Below are 23,015 nucleotides of genomic sequence, written 5' to 3'. Positions count from 1 at the left end.
GACCTAATATCATCCATATAATAATAATAATAATAATAATAATAATAATAATAATAATAATAATAATAAAGAAAAGCATTTTCTACATCTATTATTCTGCTGCTAATTTCCCCAATGAATCTAAAAGTAAACACACAGAGAATTAGATTTTTTTTCCTTTAAAATTTTTGATTAAACTTTTTTTAGACATGCTTAACAACTCACTGCACACCATTTGCCGTGGCATGATTTGATTAACTCTGATAACCTTGGAGCATGCAAAGTCACAACCTTTTTTTCTATTCGGAACTAAATTAATCAAATACATTATATTGTATTAATGATAACATACTTCTCGGTAAATTACTGCTACTGACTGCATCAGATTTATCTCACAGACAGACATATCAGAAATAACTAGTGGAATAAAAGAAAAAACAAAGCAATAAGATTGAAAACCAAAAACACAAAAACAGTTTCAGAAAAATAGCAAAGTGGTATTGAAAACAACTACTAATTATATATAAAATATAATATCTCATTTGCTGCAACATTAGTTGACTGTGCTTCTATTATTTGGTCCCAAAATGGTTTTCTTCTCAACACTGTATACAAAAAATGTAGTAACATAAAATTGCACATTATTTAATGTGCAATTTATTTTTGAAATTTTAAATTACAAAAATAAATTCTCTTCATGGAAGCACCCACTATAGAAAATACGGTGGCTTTTTCACACGAGTCAACAGCCCGATGACACAACTGGTGAAAACGTTGAAGAAGACAACAAGTAGTAGTAGGAGGATGTTTGTTTTTTTTGGGGGTTTTTTTGGACAATGGGCAGGCTCCACCAGAGCTCTCACAGCATCACACCAAACATGAGAAGTTGTGTCACTCGAATATGTTGAATCTGTAGGACTCTTATAAAATCACCAACTAAAATTTCTCCAAAACGCCTCATATGAAGCCACCCCCAAGAATAAGGGTCTTGCCACTCCTCATCATGTGACTGTTTACAAAGGTTGCTGACATAATTGTTAATTATTTACCAAATGACCAATCTTATTCAATTATTATTTTAATTTCTTGTCTTATTTAATGGAAACACAGCAATTACAAAATTTATCTCTTTCACATTAGCATAATAAAGACACCAATTTCCACACATCTGTAATGGAAATAGAGCTACTGTTGAAAGTCTCATCAGCTCTTCTCTTCATCCCATATTAATCATCAATCTCCACAAACCGAGCTAACAAACATATCAATCTATTAAATATATCGAGACAAAAGCAATATCGCTGTGCTGCCATAAATTGCTTCAAAATTAATCCTCCTTGGTGATTGTTGGGTGTCACCATGTGCTCAATTCTTCACAACTTCAGTTTCCTAATCATTATTTTTACAATACATGTACTGACTACTGCAATAATAGCATTTCTGTATCAACAGTCAACTGAACTTGAAAAGCTCTTCTTCCCTTTAATGGCTGTCACAAGAAGCTGGTGGTTCATTCCCTTGTGTTGAGTGCACACATAAAGTAAGTATGTGTGTAAGTGGAGGTTTTGACACATATATAATGGCAAATGGAAGGATAATCGCTTTAAGGGGAAGAGAAGCAATGTCCAGAGGGAGATTCGAGGAAAATACTGTGAAATGGATATGCTCAGGAGTTGACCTCTCTACCCCTACTGCTCCATCTCTCTCAGACAAAATGTTTCCTTCTAAACTGTGCAATCCTTTTGCGTTTCAAGCTGTACATCATTGTGCCTTAAAACCACTCGCTGCTTCTGCTCCATCCTCTCCCATTCCCTCGCCTGATTGCCTCTCTGTTCAACAACTGCAAAACAGCATTTTCACATTTCATCCTCGTGCTACTGTTTTAAAAATCAACTGTCTTTTGCCGCTAAGAAACATTTATGAGAGTGGTCGTAAAGGGCATGCTTTGTTCAAATAACGATTCAAGAACCTTAAGTCTCCTGTCAGTCCTCATAATCTGATATTTAAGGACAAAGAAAAGAATAAGCACATGAGTAAATACAATCACTGTTACTATTTAGGTTCCCCATCTTCATTTCCTGTCAACCAAACTCACCCCTTGATTATCTATTTTTCTGCCAGTTTCCTTCAGCAGTTGCATATTTTCCATAAGGCATAACCAAATCATGATTATTTTCTTATTTTTCAGTGATTGCATCGATAGAGCCGTAACAAAAACCAAAGAACAACCAAAGGGATGTTACCATTATTCAATTTCACAATGAATGAATGGATCAATGAATAAACATGGGCTTATACCATATGCGACTAAACAATTACAGTCCATTCTTTATATATATTTCTTTTTTGTAGCACTTGCAGGTCATACTTTCCAAATCATTGTTTTACCATGTCAAACCATGAATCACAACATAATAGTCAACCAAACTGCATCATTTTTGAGTGTTTGTGTGAGTTCAGACAGGCAGACTTTCCACTAGGCATAAATCCAGGACCCTAATGTACCAGGAGCTTATTAAAATTCAAGTAAACTAAATCATGTTTTTCTTTTCTCCCTTTTACCCCTGAATGCCTGCTAAATTTGTAAAACCACAAAAACATAGGGATAACAAGCAATCCAAAATGTTCTTAGGTTTTAATAAGGGCAAAAAAAAACCCCGTGTTACACGTTGTCCTTACAAGCTGATGACAACATCATGTCCTATTTTTGCCCCTATTAAAACCTGCCCCTCTTAAAAGCTGAAAAGATTCTTCAACATGTCACACACTGACCACTTTCAGCTGTTTTACACTGGCCCGCTCTACAGCAGATCAAGACTGTGCTATAGCTCAAAAGTAGCCAGAACATGGATAGTGTCTGGAGAGTCTTAAAAAGATCTTCTTGGGTACATCAAGGACACAGTGAACTACAATGAAGCTTAAAATATTTCCAACAGTTTTGAGCATGTTCAAAGACTCTGTGGGGAGATTATAGTGGTTTCATAGTAAATAAGCAAAAATAATCAACTAAATGTTTGTGCTTGTTCCCTTTTGCTCCCATATTTTTGACCAGGGAATTTTACTTTTTTTTTTTTTTTTTTGGTTTTAAAAGTTTTTTTTTTCTATTTAGATGTAAAAATGTGCCTAAGCATAAACACAACATGATGGCTTCCACAGATTCTCAGCATGTGTTTGCTGGTTGAATGTAAAAATAAAAGAAGCTATCCTGTGAACTGAATACATTTTATACAAAATACACCTCAATTTTATTTTCTTCTTGTCAAATACACTGGAAATAGAGACGGGCATCTCTGGGAAAGATTTGGGTTAGAACCACAGTCACCAAGAGGTGGGAAGAGCAGCTGAAGATATTTTTGGAGGGAGGAGTTGGGGTCAGCTGGGGTGGCTGGACTGGGCTGCTGATGTTTTTGACTAATCCTTCAGCTAAATAAGGGTGAGAATCATTGATAGTCTGAAGCTCATGCATTCCACCTCAAAGTAAGTCAGTGTAGTAAACCTCTTAAGTTGTATTTCCTATTCATAACATGTTTCCCATCTGACTGTGGGGTGCTAACCAAGTGAAACATCACACAGCCAACTCTAATCACATTACTCTTCTCATAGTGCATTCACAGTAGGCATCTGCAGAGAAGCGCCAGCCTTTAAATGTTCTAGGGTCACAGACTGGAAGGAAAAAAAAGCTTTCTGAGAGAATGGTTTAAAAATTTGGCAGAACAAGCAGATTTATGAGACACAGGCTGTGGAGACTGCGGCAACCTGAAATTAGTCATTAATCAGGTGTGTATCTGATATAACTGTACACTTATTACTGAAAATAAATCCACCCCTGGCTCAATACTTTATTTCCACATTAGAATTTAATTTTTGTGTCCACCACAATATCTCAGAGACAAATGCCCAAGACTGTAAGAAATATAGAATTAGAGCACTCGTCACATTTTATATCCTTTTATATAAGCAATACTACAAGAAACCGAGAGTTATTATTTCTTTATCCAGCACAATTCAGGCAACTAAAGGCTTTTGTTCCATATTATTTTATATTATTTTCACCTAATGTCCTTGAAGAGAAGCTTCTCTAATCTCATCCTTGGCTGTCTAATATATAATTCTTCTTCTTCTTCTTCTTCTTCTTATTTATTTATTTTTTACTCTAAAGGATTTAAGCTGTCATTGTGATCATAGTTTTTACTCACTATCCCTCCTGTAGGAGGAAAAATAAGTAATAAGTAAAAGTACCCACTTACAGTATTAGTTAGTTCCCAAGTAGTTATGTGGGAACTAAGGTAGTATCCTAGACCTACATATTCTGCATAAAATGGACTCTAGATCCACAGATGCAGATACAGCTCTGTTTTTATCTCGTCGTTGTTGGTTGAGGCTCAGGATTGGTGTTCATACCTTGTTTCCTGTCCAGTTCACTTAACTTGACTGCAGTGATGTAAAAGTCAATACTGAGAGATTAGTGGATCTTTGCTTGGTCTCCGTTTGTTGATTCAGTTTATGAACGGGATGGTTCATAAGGTCTGCACTTCAGTAAGCATATACATTCCACCTTATGTAACCATGGCACCTGGACAATATTGTTGGTACCTTTTTGTAAATGACCAAAAAAACCTACAATGGTCACTGAAATAACTTGAAGCATGACAAAAAATAATACAAATTTACTGAAAATTAAACAAATGAAAATCAGACATTTGATTAGGCTTTTGAACCGTGGTTAAACAAAATAATTTCAAAAACTAAACTAATGAAACAGGCCTGGACAAAGATAATGGCACATAAAAATTGAAAACAATTCGATCATAAGGAAATGTTAAACTAAGGTGAGAGCTAACTAGCATTAAAGGTACCTGTGTGCTTGTGGTCAGTCAGTCAGTCTGTCTATTTAAAGGGTCTATACCAAATAACGTATGATGATAGGCTCAATTTTTAAGTATTCTCACATCAGAATAAAGATCTATTTTCAACGTAGAACAATCCAGTTTAAATGAACAAATGCAGTGCAGATTTATGGAAAAAAAAAAAGATTGAGTCAGATGGCCACAGATTTTTTTTTCTTTTTTTCCTGTAACTGTGGCTAATACTGCTTTTTAAACAGAATTATTGTCTGCAAGAGAAAAACAGAGCAGAACCATTCTTTCCTCATGAAGGGTCTCTAGAATAAGGACAGACCTAAACCCCCTTAGAGCCGGAACATTTTTATCCCCTTCCTCATAACACTATATAAGCGGGGACTGGCTGCCTCATTGATTTTTACTACTTTGTAGAAATTACATAGCTATTTCTTTAATCAGATTTACTAACCATATTTCAGAGTAAAATGGTAGCATGTGCAGTGGACTGTTGAGTCTTCCTGCTTCCACATTGAAACACCAGCCATCCAAATCGCCAACCGCTTGGGCTAATTACTGTTCTCCTACAACTTGTTCATGTAATATAAGGACTGGAATTTTCAACATTTAACACACTGTACTAGTAAATTAACTTTGACAATTGTGCTAAAAGTAATCTAAAGTAAAAGATTGCTAAAAAAAAAACTGCTCAACAGAATTAATGGCAGTACAAAGAACTTAACTGAAAAAATAACATAATCAGTGTCTGCAATAGAAAGTGGTGAACTGGTTAGAAGAAAAGAGAACAGATGAGTAAGAATCACAGTCTTCAAAAAAAAATAAGACAATAAGTTAAGAAGGTGTTAAATGAAAGACAAGAGAAGCCAAATGTAATAGATTAAAAAACCAACAATATAAAATCTAATGTTCTAATCAACCTAAACAAAACCCATGGATACGAATTCATTCAATCTAATTTACGTAAAGCTAAATATGCATTTCTGATAGATGAAATATTACAAAGACATGTAGGCCATTTAATTACAAGTATGGCTGCTGACTTTGGCTTTTGAAAAAGATCTGAGAATGTGGGGAACGTCTGTCATTTGGCAGTAGATACACAGGAGCCTTTCACTAAGGGTACCCTGCTGACATAAAACAAAGGATGAAAACTACAGGAAGCACGCAAATGTGACACACACGTACACACGCATGCACAAACACAAAGTGTATCCAAAGATACGAAAACCACAGGAAGCATCCTGGTGATTCCATAAAAAGGAGAATGTTATTCAGTCTTTCCCTGTTTTGCTCTCGCTCTGAGCCCCATTGATGGTCTCTCAACAGGAATACAAAATAACAACAAAAAAAGATGAAATAGGATAAAAATAAATCTAAAACAAAATTAGTCTGGATTTACAGTGATGTTAAACAGTCCGCAAATTACAAAACATAATAGCTATTTAATACTAACCGACAGGTGCATAATGAGATGTGACTGCACAAAATCTTGTAATATCAAAAATTTTTAATATTTCTCCTTAAAGTGAAGACAGTTTGCAAAATGCTATACAGTTTTTGTCCGCACGCGAGTTCTCCCCAAAAAAAAAACTAAGCAAGGATTGACACCTTGTTGCTTGTGTTTCGGAATATTTCTGGTCCATTTCTTGAACTCATAGCCTGTTTTTGTATCCAAACATTCATAGCAGCAAATATATCATTTTATACCCATGAACATAAACCATATTTAATGTGGCTCAAAGTTATTTTTTATTTTTATGAATTAGTGGAATAAAAGCTTGTAAATATATTCAGACTTTACCTGGAGATCAAATCTGTAGTAAACGTTTTTATGAAACATTATTTTGAATCAGATTCCCTTTCTGGAAATCTATAATAAAATCTTATGAACACAGGTCAAAGCAAATATTAGGAAACATTTCTCTGTGTATGAGTTAAATAAAATTATTATACCACATTCTATCACAATAGACTATAGAAAATTACTCCATTTTGTAGGTTGTGAAATTTTCCCTCAAAATATAACAAAATACTAATTATTTGTATGGCCTCGGAGAATAGAACCTCTATAGTTGACCAGGATAAGGTAATGATGCTATAGGTGCCATTTTCTTCCAAGTTAACCAAGTGATTATGTCACGTTTTGTATGAATCGGAACCACATTTAAACATATTTTTTTAAACTCAAATGCATCACAGAAAAGCTATCAAAACATAGTTTAATATGTTAGGGTTAGGGTTAATTTATGTTCATGTCAGAGTTAGGAAATACGGGAACTAAATCTTTATTTGGAAAGAAAATAAATTACACACCCATAAATTTATATTAAAAACTATCTACAATTGTAATCCTATTTATTCAATTTTATGCTCACTCATCATATCATTCATCTCTAACATTGTCCATTACAGGCACACACAAGTAGCCAATTACATAATTTGGTTGATGATGTCACTCAGCTGTATCTAGAGACTTCCATGACTACTAATCGTTGCTTCCCTTAATAAGGAGACAGTAATAGTGTTTCTTGCTATGAGGCTGGTTGACAGTAATCTTACAAAAACATTTTGGATGATCTATAAAGAAAAAGAAAAGAGATATAAAAGGGCTGTAAAAATTGCAAAAAATGGGTAAATATTTCCTACGAACCACTTTAATCTTGGCGTCTGCTTGTAAGCTTACAATTGGTGATGCCCTAAGAGATAATGTCACATTTTCTTATGAGATAAAGCTGCCATGATATGGTAAACATATTTGGAGTAACAAAAGTTTAAAAAGATACTTCTACATTGAACCAAGATACTTAAAAAAAACTTTTTGTTAATTTCTAAAGACACATAATGGAGTGTTACGATTTCCGCAGATTTGGTAGCACAAAATAAGCTTTAATTTATAGATTTGTCAAACCAGGACTGAACTACTGTGCAAAGATGACACAGTTTATGACTTGTAAAATATTTATGCAAACAAAACGAGCATTGTTTTGTTCCTCAAGATTATTATTACAAACACTACTGAAAATGTGTCCTTTTTTAAATAGAAAGTAATAGAGCCAGCAATAATTGTTTTATCTGTGAAGTGAAAATGATTTTGAATTGATATGAGATTATAAAACAAAAACAATTATCCGGTGCCCAGATAGATTTACATTGATACTTTCAGTTTCTCTGATTTCCTCCACTAGCAATACATTTTCAAATAACCACAAATGGTTTATCTGAACTCTTACAAAGCAAGTAAATCTATTATGACTGAGATGGAGATGATGGGACCAGTAACCATCGGTGCAGTCAGCAGGTGGGTTATCGTAGTAATGACTATTGGGCAGCATGTAATTCAGTCTCTAGTGTAGAATGTCCTATGATATGTTCCAGGATAGCAGATGACTGCCACAACTGTTTAAGTGGAGCCCATCTGGCCCTAAAAGTTGTGTCTCATCACAAAAACACAACATTTTTATGAAAAATCCATGCCATGGGAGTCGCAAGGATGGGAGAGCCAGGTGTCCAAAGCTTGACAGCCTGGTGAACCATTTGATTTTCTCCCTGCAGTTATGGATTAGACAGAATCTGAAAACATTGACGATTTTAAATTTAAAAGAAAGAAGAGTGATTAGGATCACCCTTCCCCCCAGAATGATAGTCATCACTAACATGATTTACGACCAAAATCTCTGACAATCTCTTCATTTTTCTATTTTGCCATTTTTCTATTCAGTGTCTTCATTGAAGTGTCAATGAAGGCACTGACAATATACAGTGGTGTGTACACAACTCATCATATCATTCATCTCTAACATTGTCCATTACAGGCACATGCAAGTAGCCAATTACATAATTTGGTTGATGATGTCACTCAGCTGTATCTAGAGACTTCCATGACTACTAATTGTTGCTTCCCTTAATAAGGAGACAATAATAGTGGTGCAAAAATGTATTTTTTGAACACTGAGGTGTGACAAACATGCAAAAAAACCTGGAAATCACACCACTGTACATCACACCAAATGTGTGAGTCAGGTGTGTAGGTCAGCACTTTGTTTTGGTGGCCAGTTCAGTGAGAGAACTTTAATTTCTAAATGGTTCCTGCGTGGAATGAAATGCAAACACATTATGCAGGCATATTCAAATGACTCATGGTGCATGTGCATTTGTGTGTGTTTGTGCCAATGTGTGTGTAGGCATACAATATGTCTCTAATGGGCAAGATGGAGAATGAGATGGAGTGTGTGGATAAGCATATGTGAACCTATGAGACACCTGCTTACTTATATCCATAAAGGTAATACTCAGACAGCAATCACAGGGCTTTCACATTACACACCTGTTAACTCTGTTTTTATTCTCTATTTGTTATGTCTCACACCTTTCAAACATTTCAGTTGGCTTGGTTGTTATTGCTGTTGCTATGGACACATAACTAGCTTTGGTTATTTCTGTTTTATCAAATCTTGTCACGCAAGAAAACTAATTTACAAGCCAGGTAGGTATGTTAATTTAATTTTGAAATTAATATTCTCATTACATTACATTCTACATGCAAACTACAATATGAAGAAATTGCATCTGTTAGAAAAACTGGTCTCATCAACTTAAATTAATGGTAGATATTTCACACCAACCATTATGGTTTGAACAGAACCTGAAAGAAGACAGAATGTGGCATAAAAAACATGACAGCATTGATTCTTTCTGCTTTGTATCAACTGTTTAAGCATGTAGTGGTGGCATAGTAGTGTGGGGAAATTTTTCTCAGCACACTTTGAGCTCCCACCAATTCATCATTGCTTGAACACAGCAGCTTACTGCGTGTTGTTGCTGACAAATAATCTCAAAATGATTTCTTGAACATAAATTCATATTATGACGGTCACCAGATCTTAATCTAATAGAGTTCCACTGAGATAAGAGGAGACAGGAAATTCACATTGTGGGTGTGCAGTCGACAAATCTCTAGCAACTATACAAAGTTCAAGACATTTGCATGTTGCAAATATTTTCACTGCATCAACTTATTACTAAGTTATAACTGTTATGCAATGTTTATCTATTGTGACGTCACAACATTTAGGCTACAAAACAATGGGGGAATGTGGAGCAATAGATTTGAATTTTTAAAAAAATATATGTTTCTGTAAATTTTCTGACCATAATTATATGTGGCATGTTCTAAAAAGTATATTTCCATGGCATTGACTGACACAAAGCCAAAGTACTAAACTAGACAGCGATCCAGGTGGATAAATACATTTCCTGTTTATTTACTTATGTTAATCATGTTTTGTTAACCGTTGTTCCACATTTGGAAACTAAAAATGTGTCAAGAAAATTGCAAATAAAAGTATATCAACTTTCAACTAAATCCAATTCATCTTTAAAAAAAAACTGGTGTGCTTGTTTCATCTTCAAATGATTTTGGATCCATTCAAAAGAGTATTTGTATGCATCTGAGGAAGGGCAAAGACCTCTTTTGATGAGGTTTAGAGATTTTAACACTGCCTGACTATAACACTCATGAATGACAGAAGTCAGTTTCAACTCAGAACATGGACACTACTCTATGAAAAACTAAACATGTTTCTTTAACAGGCTTAAAGAGGCTGTCAAGCTGCTGTTTTGTGAAGAAACTCAGATCCACACATACACATTTGTGGTGTATCAGTCTGCCAATGTGTGGCTTTCAGAGTGATGTCAAAGTGAGACAGCAATCCCATAGTTAGAGCTGCAAAGGCTGTTGCCATGGTTTTAGCTTCTGAAGGCTGTTGATTCACAACAAGAGGAATTAAATGATAGGCTGCATAGATTGACTCATTCAAAAGGCAGCCATATTCTAATTAGAGCCACACACAACTACAAAATGTATAAGAGTAGTTTTTTTCTTTATTTGTTTTATTTTCAGGGAAGGAGTTGGGGCTGAGAGGGTCTGTTTTCTCCATCTCAAGGCGGTAATGACATTTATTTCTGGCATTAAGATTCGGTCATAGTAGCTTGTCCTTGACATCAAAGGATGTAGACAAATGAGGTTAAACTTTTGACTCTTTTTGATCACAAAAATGCCTATAAATTCTAGCACGTTGCTTCAGTTTTGGTATTGATTATGCACATGCGACATGTCATTTTGGGATGGTCTCATTAAAATGTTCAACAATTCAGTGCGCTGCTTCTGTTCTTGAGCACAACAGGGCCCCATCTTTGGGGACCAGTAAAAACCGATTGGTCCCAAAGGATCTGAACAGATTGACAACTAACAATTGTAGCTCGCAAATGCAGGAACAAGTCAGCAGACCACATATGGAGAAAAAGAAGAACAAAGCATGCATTCCTGAGAAAACTGTGATTTTTGATTTCTTTGGGGAAAATACACTAGTTGAGGTTATAAGGTTATAAGGAAATCACCCCATCCTCTAAATAGTTTCGGAGGTTTTAAAATTGTGCTACAATCAATATCATCAAAGGAAGGAAGTAAATTAGTGATTAAAAGTGATTAAAAGCAATGGGTGAAGATTGTTACGGCCCAAGGCCTTTTCCTCTGGGTCTCTGACATCCATGTTGTGGACTCCTTAATTGGTGCTGATTGGAAGTGGAGGCAGCTGGCCAGTGTTTCCAGATGACGTCAGATCCACCTTAAGATGCACCACTTTCTCTGACTAAGCAGCTCATTCTTTCTGTCTCCCTGCCACTCTCTCCACTTTCTCCCTTTCTTCCCTAATCAGTTATGCTTTTTGTTAAATAAATTCCCTTTTAAGTTATCCTGTGCATGGCTTCCCTTGCATTTGTTGTGATTTAAGAGCCAGACCATAACAAAATGGAGAAGGCGGAAGGAGTTTGTCCTGCAGCTGGGTTGCCTGTTTGAATTCCCTCTTAGTCTTTCTTGGTTGTGTCCTTGAGCAGGACACGTCACCCATTTTACCTGCTGGTGGAGGTCAGAGAACCTGGTGGTGCTGGTGCATGGTAGCCTCGATTCGGTCAGACTGGCCCAGGGCAGCTGGCACTACAACGTATCTTACCGACGTCACCTTATGAATGTGTGAATGAATGTGTGAATAGCTGGATGTAGTGAAAAGTGTTTCTTTAGAGTCTATAGAAGTACAAGCTTGTTTTTATTAAGCCTTCCTTTTGATGCTGAAGGTAATTTTTTTCTTCTCCTCACTTATTACTGTAACAATCCAACATAACTTTTTCTGCACACGCAAAAAAGTAGCGGATGTCTTTGCTAAGCAGCAAACTGCTCCCTCTACAACACACTGACTGCACTCACACCAATAAATAATCTAAAAAAAAAAAAAATATTATTATACATGAAATATCTGTTTATTTGCATGTCATGTCATTTTATTGAGTGGATTGATCCCAACTCTAAAGACAGACCAAGGTTCGAACTCCCCTACTTTTCTAGAGGCAGAATTAAGATCTTACATTTGTAGTTTTGGTGAAGATTACTCTTAATTCACAATTCACATAAAATGTATTTATGCTCAACCCAATAAATCTATTAAGAAGAAAACTGCACATTGTTGCGTCTATGAAAAACTGCAACTAAATAAGTAAGTATGCATTTAGTGTCGCCCCATGTGTGTCTGTGTTTCTTTGTCTGTCAGCCCACCATATAGACAGCTAAGATAAAACAAGATCTTAGAGCGCAAAAGGCCAAAAGACAGAAATGACAGCAGGGAAGTCAGTAGGAGCGAATAAACATAGCACAGTTGAACAAAAATAGGGAGGAGAGATAAATCTGGTGAGATGCAGAAGGACTCAGAAATGAAAAGTGAAAGCTCAGAACATGAATGACAGAATAAGATAAAAAGAAGAAAAAGAAGACACCACAAGCACACTGAAAAGAGAGACATAGAACCGTGAGCCATGAAGACTCATGCAGAACAAACAAAAGGGAATAGGAGAGCTGAAAGTAAGAGCTTTTTGCTCGTTGACCCTGATGGGCACACAGACGCATATAGACAGCTCAGGACAAAACGGCGTCAAATCAGTGAATCAACAAAAAGTAGCTGCCAAATCCACTAACCTGCAGGGCATCATCTGGTACAGCGGGCACCCTCGCACTCAGAGAGCAACCGATAAAGGCATTGCCCATGCAAAAGACAGAGTGGGTTGTTGATTTACAGCCAAAGAAATGCCATTTGCAATGAACTGCACCCACAAGCTTGGTCAGTGACTCAAATACCAACTTGGCTTGGGAGCAATAGAAGTGAATGAATGGCCTAATATTTTCCCATCACCCAGAAGAGTACAGTATTAGAATTTTAGGCATACACTTAAGCTACAAAAACATGAGAAAAGTAATGAGAACAACATTTAAAAAGATAATTACTTTTGAATGAATAAAACCAAGGCATGTGCTGCTGGTCTCATCAAGCAGACTCTTGATGTCCAAATGAAACATCCGAGATCTGGTTATCAGAGGACAACAAATACAGGTAAAGTTGTAGTAAAAAAAAAAGAAGGGTAAGTGAATAACATTAAACTGAGTTGGGCTGTAATGTTGTTACAGTCATTACAAAATTGTAATTATTTACATACCTACCTACTCTATGTTGCATCAAAGTTTCTACACTTTTTAACCACAACTGTCCAAAGAATTCTAAAACTGAGAACCACTTTTCCCTTTTTTTGGAAATTTGCCCCAGATAAGAGTCTGTAAGGAGTGAGCTATTGAATAACAGACAGTGAGGTTATCAAGCCAGTGATGTGTTGATAAAACCCAATCCAATATTATGCCAAACAAGAAGCCCCATGGGAAGAAGTTATCATGCAACCTCTGCCAAGAAGAGGCCAATATGTGCCAGACCAGCACATGGCAAGTGCAGCACTGCGGAGAGACAGGAAAGCTGTATCTCAACGTGATGCAAACAGCTTAACCACTGCCAAAGAGGTGCTGCTGTGTGCCAGCCTATCACTGAGTAAGGGCATGGATGCATGTCAGCATAGAAGGTTAAGACCTCTCTGCATTTATCTGTGGTTCCTGAAAGGAAGCCACCAGGCACACACAGAGAAAGCGTAAGCAATTCAACCTTTGCCAGTGTGATGAAAACTAAAAGCAGCGAGTCTGTTGGTCATATTGCACCCAATGCTGTCAGAGCATATAAGGTGTAAACACAGAGGTGAAAGATTTAAACAACAATCATGAGACAACAAATGCTAAACACAGAGCAGTTTGACTAAACACTTTAGTACTTTAAACATGCAGGTGTGTGTTGGTAAATGTGCTAAAGACAGACAATGCTGTTGCCTCAACCTGGCTGGCTTAGTAGCTTGAATCACTTGTTCACTCTGCAAAGAGTACATCTTTTTTAAATATGAACTAAAGACGTCAAGGAAAATATATTGTCAAAATTAACCATCAAACATTTTAACTGATTATTTTTGACAGGGCATACGAACGATATTTTTGGGATTCAAGAGAACAGCTAACATTATCTTGCCCTCTTTTTGCAATATGTCGTATCTCTTCATGGTGATCAGGATGAATTAGACTGAAAATGAAATGCTTTCATATCACTGATGCACACATATCAAAGATTTGCAATTCACAAGCTGGTTGAGTTAACTCAAGAAATAGATTTAAAAGGAATCAATTGACTTGTAAGCAAATTTAGTCACACTGTATTGTGACACTATGCTCTTGACAGACAATGTATGATCATAATTTAACAGAAAAATGTAACTGGGCCAAAAGGAGGTTGTTTCTGAAAGTTGCCCGTTAAGCTGTGCAAAAAAACTGACAACTGCATAAAGCAGAATATTTGTGCATTGCATTGCAATGATGCAGAAGGTGCGGATTTCTGGAATTCAGCACCTCAACAGTAAAAAGAATATAAGTATTATTTAGGTAAAAAATAGTTTTTGGCAGAAATAAAAAAATAGCTTAAAAATGCTCCAGTGGACTATAAGATTTATTAAATTGTGCTTGGATGTGAAACTTGACTAAGCATGGCAATATTTAACAAAACAAGACTTATTTCCTTTGTTATATATACACAGCATCAAACCATGAGCAGAAATGCAAAAAAAGAGAGAAAAAAATAGCAAAATATAACTTAGTTGTGATGAAAAAAAAAGTACATCTGAGGAGGTCCAGTCTAAGTATGGAACTGAGGCCAGTGGATAATCTTTGGAGAGAGCCAAAATTTAAGAGTGATTGGTTTCCAGCCCTCAAAGATCCAGAGCTTGGGGGGCGGCAGTGGAACAGGGGCAAAACATGACCCACGTATGGAGGCCTTAGTCCTCAACGCGGCTGTCACAGGCTGTACTTTGATATGTTTTAACGACTACCGTCAGATGGAACGATGGTTTATCTGACCAAATGTTAACATCCCACCACCCTGTGGATTTATCTATGTTTCTACAAAGTCACGACAGCATAACAATTTTGTACGACTGGCAAGAGAAAAGATGACTGATAATTTCACATAACCTCAGCTTAAAAACTATCCCTGTAAGTTTGCACACACTACAACAAACGCAACGGTTCTGTAAAGGTGACAATGAACTTGGAAGAGAAGTAAATGCCTGTAGATAAAAAAATAAATAAATGACACCACCTGACTCTACAACCTTCCATGAACATGAGCGGCATAGGGCAAATGGATTGACCTCTTTGTAAGAGAAGGCAGGATCTGAATTTCAGGAAGAGAGACAGGGCGCTTGCCAGATACATCCTGAATCGTTGCCAGCTGGGTACAAAACACTGACGCTAGGAGGGAGCAGGTGGTGAGGAAAGGTCAAACAGTTACACACGGCGTCAAGGAGAGATTACTCCGTTTCCCTGTACTGGTCCTGCATTAATAGGATTATCAGTGTTTCACCCTACAAATCTTTTGAACATAGCAATATAAATGTAACCGATTTGCTAGTTAATTTATAGATTCAAAGGCATACACAGGACATTTTATCTAACACCAAAAATGTTTCTGAATTTAATTAGTATTTTTATATATTTTCAGAACCATTTTTGGCACGTCTTAAACTTTAAGTTTTAAAGTTATGTTCAATGTGAAGTGAATTCCTTACTTAACTTTCATCTGTGTTTTCATTTTTGTTCTCAAGTAGCACAGATTTATTTATAGCAAAAGTTTAATAATTTATCTGCTTGTTCTTATACGCTAGAAGCCATAAAAATAATTAACACTTTGTGACAAGAAAATAGACGTTCGTAAAAAAATGCCTCCCTAAAAAGGCTTTAAAATGAATCCAATGCATCCCAAGTTTTAAACAGAACACGATTGTGTGTATGTATTCGTTCTCGGTCAATGTCTTAAAAAGTTTTTATTTTTGGAGAGTCCTCCATTTTAAATATTTCACATGCAGATATACAAACAAAGCTGTGATCCTGCTAATGAGACACACATGAAACTTTGATCACTGTGGGTGTCTGATATCAGAGCCAAGAAATATCTCACTTTAACTCCATGCTTTCCTTCGCAGGCCAAACATGTAGACCAAATGTCCCACCTCATGAGTTCTTGCTGGGACATTAAATATGTAACATTAGGGTTATGTAGGAAGGGGAAAAAAACAAACAAACAATAATATGAATGAAAACACAAATTATTTCATTTCTTTTTCTCTATTTGAAATAAGCCATGAAGAGAAAGGGAAGATTGAATGTTCAGAAAATACAAAAGTAGAAAAAATGCTGTATTGAATGCATGTGTGTCATTGAGCAAATTGTATCATCCTCTACTTCGCTTCTAGATTTATGGTGTTAAATAATGGAAGAGTTTTTGCTGGAAATTAAGACGTCACAGAAAAGAGGAACATTGACCTTTTGAACATAAAAATTTCATCCCTACATAATTTTAGTCTGGTAGACATCTGTGTGCAGTTCTCTCTGAATTAGCATATGGACTACTGAGTTATGGGCAGAAACTTGTTTTGTGAGGTCACCGTGACTTTGATCACCAATTTATCATCAATTCATCGCCGATGTTAACCGAACGCTTGCACCAGATGTCATAAAACTTCCTCCGGGCACTGCTGAACGGCTGTGATTAAAAAATGGAAAAGATTCGATGTCAGAGTGATCTTGACCCTCTGATGACTTAAATCTAATCACTTTTAAATGAATGCTGACCCCAAATTTGAAGAATTTTCTTCAGGCTTTCCTCAGATACCTATAAAGAAAATGGGTAAGGGCGCACAGAGAGATAAAAGGAAATGCATCCAGCAATGTGCATCACTGACACTGAGGTACAAAAAAAAAAAAAAGTAAGAGTTAAAAGTGGTCTTAGTATTGATTTGTACTAAAGATAAAACGTATCGTAGTTCCGTTGGTATTGATTTGTGAATTAGCTAATGAGTTGAGAGAGAAATAGAGAACAGGAGAAGGGGTGAAGGGAACACATCTGTCACACATACATCAGAACCACTCAGGGGAAAGCTGCTGAGAGAAAATAAGTGGGATCAGATTGTCAGTGTTGACTTTTTTTGTGACTCCGCCAGGTAAAAGCCTGTGTTAAGTGTAGTTTTCTGATCAGTCAGTCTATTTGTCTTAAAGTTTGATGAGATCAGTGCGACCTCAGAAAGAAGTTGGTGGAAAGCTTCAAAAGAGGTATTTTCCTTAAATCAAATATGCCTCTGGGCTTGGCAGCAAAGCAATCTCTCCATTGAACCGTCTTTTTAATTATGTTTTTTTTAAATTAAAACTCTAACACACACAAAATGCATTCATTTTGGAGTGCATTGGGGGACAGGTGGATGCATTATTCCCTGCAAGCTCTGCACCTTGCATACTGCCCTGGGGCAGTATATGGCAGCGTTGGCTACCATATATAGTAGCTGGCCACCATCAGTGTGTGAATATGTGAATATGAGACTGAACGTTTTGTATTCCAATCAAGTTTTACAGCTTGCATTTCATTGAACTTTGTAATTAGTCCAGAATGGATGATGGAACTAAAAGCAAGTTCTTGAAAATTTGTAATTCCTTCTCATGAATTTCATGTCCTTCTGGTGTGTTTCGTTGTTTTTTATTTTTATTTTATTTTTTAACCCTTTTAGCACTTTGTCTTTTTTATTCTTGCTGTAAAACCAATTGTCCATTTGGGATACAAACACATCTGAATTGAATTGAATTCTTATGAATGGAAAATGTAAAAAAAAAAAACAGAAGTGTTTAAGATCATAAATTGTATTTCTTATGAATATTGTCATCCCAATATCCATTTTTTGCAACATCACAATAGCTAAAAACTCATGGAATGCAATATCTTGTAGGATGTTATATTTCAAATGCAAAGAAAGTATATATTTGGTCTGTTGGTACGACTTCCACTCCTCTTTTGTGAATAAAATGATTTATATTTTCTTCACCAAAATAAACAAAATGTAGTGATGACATGAAATTGTGATGATGGAAAACAAGAAAAAGACTGATGAAAACATAACAATTAATATTCACCCTGCAAGGGTGAAAAGCTGAATCTCAATACTGTTTTTTCCAAATATTTTGCAGTCCTAAAACAATGGCTTTTTCAGACTGCAGTGATCTTTGAAAATGTAATTTTCTGTTCCTTTTACTTCCATATAAAAGAAAGGCAACAGTACTAAATAATCACCCATTACAACCACATTAAGTGAATACTATTTAAGCATGTACATCAGTAGAAGACCATGCTGGGTGTCACTCTGTCAGCTAAAAACATGAAGCTGTAGGGACACTTGGCAAAATGAAAATGCAATAGATTGGAGATAGATTAGAATGGTTTCTTGGTTTGATGCAACTAAAATGTCAAAATTCAGATTGTACAGTCAGAATTTGGCATTAACAAACATGAAGGTATGGATGCATCCTGCCGTACCTCAATGTTTTAATGGCTGGTGGAGGAGTAATGGTGTTGGACATATAATTTTGGCATACTTTGGAATCCTTGAGCATTGCTTAAACACAGCAGCTCGTCTGTTTTAGAATGAGATTTCAGAATCAGTATCAAGAATCTTGAAAGCCTCATTCAAAAGTGTTGTAAAACAAATAACTGTAGTTAATACTGACCACAAAATGTGCTTCCCTTTTTCTTTCAGTGCCACATGGGCAGAAGGAAACATTTCTGTTTTGCAGCACAAAAATATGCAAATCTTTCTGTAGGATCAATAAAAACATAATAATCATTAATTAAATTTCCACTAAAGGGATTTATTTAATACATTTATAAAGCAATTCTGAATTTTGTCCCAGTCTGTTAATGCAAAGTAGGGAGTAACAGAGGTCTTAAGCAAAACTTCGCATTTAGCTACTCTGATAACGAAAGAAATCAAGTTGATTAATATTACCTAATAATGTTGCATATAAAAAAATGTCCAACCTATTGGTCTACATTTTGCATAGTCCTAGCACCCCACGTGAAAACACTACAACTCCAATATATGTAAGTGGTATCTTGGCAACTGGAAACAGACACAATAATACGGAGACTTGAGGGAATGGTTTGTTAAGCCTGGTGTTTTTCATAAAGTGCTGGAGATTTCTCCAAGGCAGCTTAAATTGATTTCAGCTAAAAGGAACACCACACACACAGTCACACGCACACACACAATACATGGAAACACACCATTCACACTTGCAAACGTAAAAATCTCCCATGTATTCATAGACTGCCAACCTTATGTCTTAACTGTTAAAAAAAAAAGGAATTATATTTTCACTGCCTAATTTGGTAATCTCATTTGATATTTACAAGCCTCTTTTTGATTTCTCAAAAGAATTTCCTTTAGCTGCAGTTTTACATGTCACCAAATCCAGACAGGACAAAAAGGTAGATTTAATGTACGCATAACAGGTCCCCCCTCTCCCAAGCCAAAAAGTGAAGTGAGAAACATTAAAAGCATGTTGAAAGTCAGTCAAACATAACTGTATCCAAGCAAATGTATTATAATATATTACAGACTAGTTGTTACAATCACTGCCAATCAACTTTTATTCCCATTTTTCTTGCTAATGCTCAGTAACAGTTTGGCAAACCCATGGAGAGTTGTGAGAGAAAATTGTTGTTGGACTAACTGAAAATCTCGCTGCATAATGGGCACAGCAGTGCACTTTTACATTTGTCACCACAGTGATTTAAAGAGCAGTAATTCAAAGCTACTGCAAAAAAACAAAAGTAGAATTGAGAACATACTCCGTACCTTTGCTTATCTTATTTTTACTTGATACTTAACATGTTTCTTAATTTATATTTCAATATTTTTAGTCTGATGATTAACCAAGTTACAGTTGACATGTCATCCTCCTGTATTGGCCATAGGCATGTTTTTCAAACGTACAATTATTACGTAATAAACTTCTTTCTCTTATGAATTCGCCACATACCTTCGACAGCAGGAATGGGAAATCTAAGAGTCTCATACTCATGTGGAAATTCATAAATTACTTGTGTGAAATTCATCACTACACTTACTTTCTATAGCAAACTTGGAAACCCCTGGTGTATGACCCACCCATTGAATGTGCACTGCCAGTCAGCTGGCAGAAACAAGGCTAATATGCTTTTCCCCCACAAGACAGACAAATTCAAGCATTTGGAAATATTCTCCATCTCCAAGAAAACATCCCCTGCATGTTAAACTAAATTAGTACCATCCATCACAGTTTTTAAGGTAATGTTAAAATGTTAAAATTGCAGTTGGCAAGGTAAAACTAGCATATCTGCTTGCAGGTTTTACTCCATATTTCTGATCTACTCTGTGCATAAATAAAAGTTACAGATATCATATTGGAATGATTTAGTTTTTCTGCTTTGAATATGAGCACTTACTGTAAGTCACAATTCACATTTTATCAGCAGTTCTTTCTATACTTAAAGGCAGAACATTGAGCCCAGCTAACATCAACCCATTAAAGGCCATTTAGTTCAGCTTAAAACAAGATTTGATTACATTCTGATTAAAGAGGAATGCAAAAACATCTATTTAGTAACTTTTTGTAACTAGGTTTCAAACAGCAGGACTTTGAACCAGTTGTCCAGGTTGGATATTTTCTATATAGAAATTATCCAATTAGTGACTGACGTTTCAACAAAATGTTCAGTTTCAATTTTACGTAAATATTGTCAGATGTCAAAATTAATCAGAGTCAGATTCAGAAATCTAACAGGAAAATGTAGATCTAAACGTAAATGCTTAAAGTTTTCACCACTACTTTATAAGACATTTGAATTTTAAACTGACTAGTTAATCTGTTGCCATATTAAGACTTGTGAACCACTATGATGATTAAGTGGCCATAAATTTTCCTTTCAAACATGTCTGGCTACACAGTCACTGTCAAAGAATGTTAATATATTTGGTCTCGATGGGACCATTAATCACAGCTTGACAAAGCAGAGCAATGACAGTATCGAGTGACAGAAACAAATGAGGAACTACAATTATGTGTGAAAACAAATTTAATAAATAGCAAAAAATGAATCCATAGACGGCTCAGGGTGTCCAGATACTAATGGATACACTTTCCATTTTGAGACCAATCTGAAGGAACCAAAAGTATAAAAGAAAAAAAAAAATCTCAATATTTGATATATGCTACTCCACAGGTATGCTGGTATTTCTTCAAAGTTTTGCTTTGGTTGATTTTTACAATCTGCAACTACCCATTAACTAATTTTAATAGTCAAAAATGGGTGAAGTTTGGAGAAAATACATCATTTTTTATAGTATGGCATTACAGAAACACTACAAAAACATTTACAGTGGGATACCAACCTTTTTGACATTGGGAGGTTTTGTTTTACTTACTTTGTCTCCTTATTATTATATTTAAGAAAGACAAGACACTATGATTATTACCACAGGGAAGTAATTATGGGTGATTTCCATCTTCAAACATTTGACCCTTTGTCCACCACCCAAAACAATAATCAAACATTTGTGGCATCTCTGGCATGACCCATTGCTCTTGGAGTGACTAACAAGTCTTACTGAAATCTCTAGGCATTGTACTGACACGTCAGCAAAAAGCACTGAAATGATAAGAGCAAATCGCTTCTCAAATGAGTAGATGTGCTTTTTGATGTCTTTTTTTTTTTGGTTATTGGTTTGCTGATGCCTTTAGCTGGAGGAGGTCATTAACAGTCTCTGCCACAGAATCCAAATTAAATGTGACAAACAACCACAATGCAACATGATGAGTAAATGCAGCAAAGATTTGATTTGATTCTGTCAAGAGTGCTTATAATCTCATGCATTGCAAAGGCGAAGCAGTAAATGGAAATAACAGATTTGTTTAGAGGGATGAAGGGAATGATCTCAAGAAATCAGCTTTTTATATTCAAATATATTTTTTTCTAACTCTTGGGGTTCTTGTTTATTTCTTTCCCGTGGTGATGCGAATTCCACTTTAAAGTCTGGTTTGGTGTGTTGTGTGCGTGCTGAGCCGAACTGCATTAGTCCGTTTCTCTGTTTCAGAAGTATGAGCATTCAAAAGCACAGGGGAAAGCCTGAAAATTATAATTCATGACTCTTAATCCCTTCCCATTTAAATACACAGGAGAGGAAATAAAGTCACCCACATTCAGACATATAAATCTGCCTCAACAAAGACGCTTACAAAGCAGGGTGTGCACATACAACCCGTGAGATTCAAAACATGTACCTGCAGAGATACAGCCAAATCTCAACAACGATTCACACATAATGCAGTCAAGACAATTTTCGAAAAGAGATGCTTAGGCCATTTGCATTTGGAAACACTCATCAACAAAATTATTCATAAATCAAAACATTCGCCGCATATTAATTTGATTGATCGAGAAAAGATGGGGCTAGCCTCGTAGAGAGTTGAGATGCATGGGGAAATGTGAAGGAGGAAGGATGCTCGACAGCAGGGGGGTGAAGGCACAGAGGGGCATGAGGGAGCATAGTGAAAAGAGAGCCACAGGGTCAGACGGTGGATGGATGAGAAATGAAGAGTGAGAATGATATACAAGACAAGTGGAGAAGACATATTGGTTTTTATTCACACATGCGAGCGCACAGACACACATGCATACAGAAGCCTTATTGTGTTTTAATGCAGTTTAATGGGGCCCTTTCTCCAGCCTAGGGGAGCTGCGACCAATTCATTATTATGCTGTACACACCATCTTTCCAAGCTGAAGCATGAAGCTGAGAGCGAGACAGCAATGTAAAAGGAGAACGAGAGAAAGACATGGGACTCGGAGAATCAGCTTT

General features: G+C 36.1%; 1 protein-coding gene across 5 annotated transcripts in view; it reads right to left on the bottom strand.

The window, feature by feature from the left end:
• grid2 (glutamate receptor, ionotropic, delta 2) overlaps positions 1-23,015 on the bottom strand; it is a 446,512-nt gene that overhangs the window by 324,319 nt on the left and 99,178 nt on the right. The window lies entirely within an intron of this gene.

The sequence above is a fragment of the Poecilia reticulata genome, chromosome 9 (genome assembly GCF_904066995.2).
Source record: "Poecilia reticulata chromosome 9, P_reticulata-male-v2, whole genome shotgun sequence".
Classification (NCBI taxonomy): domain Eukaryota; kingdom Metazoa; phylum Chordata; class Actinopteri; order Cyprinodontiformes; family Poeciliidae; genus Poecilia; species Poecilia reticulata.
The sequence above is the reverse complement of the archived record's forward strand: the minus strand, read 5'-3'. Positions and strand labels throughout refer to the sequence as shown.